The 4,020-nt window shown below is 44.9% G+C and overlaps 1 long non-coding RNA gene across 1 annotated transcript in view; it reads right to left on the bottom strand.

Annotated features, from left to right (window-relative positions):
• Positions 1–872: 872 nt before the first annotated feature.
• LOC116385220 (uncharacterized) overlaps positions 873–4,020 on the bottom strand; it is a 65,532-nt gene continuing 62,384 nt past the window's right edge. Inside the window, exon 3 of the long non-coding RNA XR_004212853.1 lies at positions 873–952. This is a non-coding gene — a long non-coding RNA (uncharacterized LOC116385220). The remainder of the gene's footprint in view (positions 953–4,020) is intronic.

Genomic DNA, 4,020 nt, shown 5'->3' with positions numbered 1-4,020 from the left:
TGTCATAATCGCAAAACTCTCTGTAAATCCATTATATTTAGTTTATATTGTTAAATTAATGACCAATATGCAGGGGAATATTGAGCTGTATTCATTAGTTGAATTGACTTACAGTCATACACTGTTTAAATTCAATTTAACTGCAAAATACAAATATTTTCTTTAAATATAAAAAATTATCAACATTTTTCAATGCTCAAATCCTTGTCAGACTGTAATTCCCAACATGCACACATTTGGATTTTTTTTTTTACAGTAGAATATAACATGACTGTAGGGGATTGACCAGAGTCATGTTCTGTTTTTATTGATATGAATATATTCAGTTGAAATACTGTAGATGGACATATAGTGGAAAAAAAAATCTCATTTGAGGCATAGACAGCAGATAGCACACTTGCAGTTAGTTATTCATGTCAATTGTAGATTGACAGCACAATTATGGCAGAGGGTATTACGCTTCAGCAACCATGTCATGCCCCCTGGACGGGCACATACACCACAGCACAGAGGGAAAACAGAAGGGCGTCCGAGGTGAATTCTCTATAGCTGGAAACAAAGCAGTACTCTGAATTCAAAAAGCAGCTTTCAGATAACACCATGAGAGCAGCAGCTAAATCTGTTCCAGTATTTAGAGAGACACCATAGGCCAGTTTGAGGAAGGTGTTAATATATCATTAAAGCGAAATGTGTCATTTTTTTGCTGCATTATTTGGTTTGTTTGTTAAACATTTTCAAAAATACAGATTGTGGGAGGGCAGCTTAAATGTATGTGTGTGTGTGTTAGTGTGTGTGTGTGTGTGTGTGTGCCATACCACACAAGCAGACCCTCTGTGGCAGCCCTCAGCTGGCGATGTTGTCGGGGGTAGGAGGTCAAAGGTCGGACCGAGGATCATTATGGCCTGCCATCTTCCAGCCTCCCCAGACGGCAACACCCCCACTGTCAGCGGCACTGCACGACACAAAAAAGATCTAATGAAGGATTATTGTCATTTAGACACAATACATGAAGCGTTCCATTAACCAATGGGAAGATGTGAGCGCTAAACCAAATTATTTGCTGAGTGACTGCGAATTGATCTTGAAATATGGATCGTTCCATTATGCGGTGTGTTTTGTGACATCTTGATTGACAAACATCTGGTCACGGATTCTTTTTTTGTTGGGAGATTCAGCATTTTTCGTGCAGATCTGATCGTACAATGTGAAATCAAAGCTTAGCAAATTAAGGGCAAATAACTAATATTGAATCATTTTATGAAATAATGACATAACGTTGGTGAAAGAGATTCACCTGCTCATTATAGCGAAAATGAGCACCCATGCCGAGAGAGGATACAGTAAATGTACCATAAAAGAGAGGTGTCGTGCACTTGTGTACGGTAGACTGTAGTTATCTTTAATGAGAGTGAAATCACTGTCTCTTAAAGCAACACATACTGTTTTATAGGTCACATCAGAGCTGCGTTCAAAGCAAGCATCCACCACAACAACAGGATGGACGGCTCACCACTTCCTCCTCTGGTTTATTTTACTTCCTCTATTAACTCTGATGTATTTACTATCAGGTCGTCTCGGATGTCGTGTTTGAGACCAGAAGGCAAACAAACAGGGACGTCTGCATCAACGGACACATGTTTTTAACTCGTTGGTGTTGGAAAATGTTGGAATTCATTTGTTTAGTTAGTTAGTTGAACCCTATGTTTGGCAGAGGGGTGTGAAATTATTATCAACAACCTATAATTTGATATAATGTTAGTGCAGCAATAACAATCCCACCACAAAAAGGGACAATAAATCAGCATCACCATGCGCACCTTCTGTCCACTGTACCATTCCCTCTCCTAGGGAAATAAATCCACCAGCCATTTGCTGTAAATGTAAACGTTTATAAGCATTCAACTTGTGTTCTGACATAAGTCCATCCCTGGCCTTCCAGCACCACATCAGCATTTTTTGTTTCATCAAAAAAATGGAGAAAGGCCAGCTGATGCGCTTTTGAGACACATTTTTATTTAGACGCAGTTTTAGTTGAGAAACTGCAATTTTAAGCCCAGGCATTAAAAGATAAACACAAGAATTCAATTATCACTCAGCACAGTTCATCAACCAGTGCGACAGGGAGTTAAAAGTAACAAGGCTGGGGTGTCTAGCGCTGTGTCAGCACGTCTCTATCACCTCGGTGATGGAGAGGCCAGCTGAGGACGGACTCTAGTGGCCTGGGACATGTTCCTCCACCCCGACGCTCCCTCCCCTCCCCTCCCTTCGCCCCGCGCGCCCTGCCTCCTACAAGCACCTTTTGTGTGGGCTAAATGGGGCTGGATGCACCCCTTTAACTTTGATTTCCATTTCCCATTGTCCGCCCATTGACGGGGAGGGTGACTCCATCTGTGCCTGCCTTGCGTGGTGCCACCCTTTCAATAGGCATATGCTCCACATGTAAGAGCCCTAAACTTGCAAAAGAATGGGTGGAAGGAATAATGATATACAAGACGGGCCCCTCACTTCACAGAGTGACAGAGAGAGAGAGAGAGAGAGAGAGAGAGAGAGAGAGAGAGAGAAAATACTCCATTCATCAATTTATTGTATGGCCCTTAAAATTCTACAGCCTTTTTATGTATATTCAAGAGCGCAGAAGAGATTACACAAAAACCCCCACTGAACTGATGGCGTTTTAAATTGCGGTCAAGCTGCTCCGCTCGCCTCCTGAACCGCGTTCCGAAATGTGCACGTGCGTTGTGCGTGGAGGGAGACGCAGCTTGCCCCGCCACCGGCCACAATGGAAGCCCCACAGAACAATTGATAACTGTTAACTGAGGTGGCGCGCCGGGTCAGTTTTGACTTGGAAATGTGCAATATGCTGTGAAAACAGCCCCTTGTGCTCGTGCTCCCCCCTTCAGATCTTATCTCCACATGTGATAACACCACTTAAGATCTCATACAGTAACACACATTAAGTCATTTCCCTCTCAAAACAAGCTGAAGAGGAAAGTAGGCACAAAAAAAAAAAAAAAAAATAGAAAGGGAAATTTGGTACTAGATTGGTATTAGTGAGTGTTTTTTCTGTTGATTTTTATCTGCAAGACCGATTTTGATTTACATTTTCTTTTCCCATGTTAGGATTATATTTGTCTTGAAACCTAATTTAGCAGGAGAAGGAGCCTTAGACAGGGTGGGAGGAGGCGAAGCTCATGGCTTAATTTGCCTTCCCTTGCACTTCATTCATTTACTTATTCATTCATTGCTTCTTTCTCTCTGTCCATCAACCTTATCCTAATCTCTCTCTTTATCCCTCTCCTCCTACTCTTTCCTTGACACCCATGACGCTTACCGCCCCCACACTCACCCCAGCGCCATCTAACCCCATCCCTCGCCGCTCCTCCTGTTCAGTTATAAGGCTCTATCGATTACAAGCCTGTCGTACAAAACGACCTAATGAAGGGTCAGCTTTAATGTGAGGGGCTGGGGCGGGGGGGGGTCTCAGTCTTGGTAGGAGCTGCTGGGCCTTGATTCAAACACCCCTTCTCCTTCCTTCTCCTCCTCCTGTGTCCCCTCTCCCTCCTGCTGGGCTCCACCTTGTCCCTCTTAGCCCCTTTCTATTGGTGAGCGGGGGCCATGAAAAATCAACAGCGGAGCCGTCAATCCCCCCCCCCCCCGCGCCCTTTACAAGGCCTACCGCCGGCTGCAGCGCCTGCCCATGTGCGAGGGTATTTAGTGGGGGCCTGAAAGCTGAAAGGAGAAGCGCTTGGATCAAATGCATGTGTGTGTGTGTGGGAGGGGTAGAGGGAACAGAAGGAGCCCTCTCAGGAGGGGTGCTGAGGCCCCGGCTCGTTTTATAGACTCCCCTGAAAGAACGTGATTACAGATCATTATCCAATTGAAGCAGATTGATGGGCTGGGGTCAAAGTAATATAGCTCATAGTGGCTCAGCGAAAAGGGGAGGGGTGATAGGAGAGGACGGAGGGCAGCGCAGAAGTGCGGGGTGAGGTGGGGGCTGGGGGAGGGGGGTTGCAGACAGGG

Source organism: Anarrhichthys ocellatus, unplaced genomic scaffold (genome assembly GCF_004355925.1).
Source record: "Anarrhichthys ocellatus isolate YVR2014 unplaced genomic scaffold, GSC_Weel_1.0 scaffold10, whole genome shotgun sequence".
Lineage (NCBI taxonomy): Eukaryota > Metazoa > Chordata > Actinopteri > Perciformes > Anarhichadidae > Anarrhichthys > Anarrhichthys ocellatus.
Note: the sequence above shows the minus strand (reverse complement) of the source record. Positions and strands in the feature narration are given on the sequence as shown.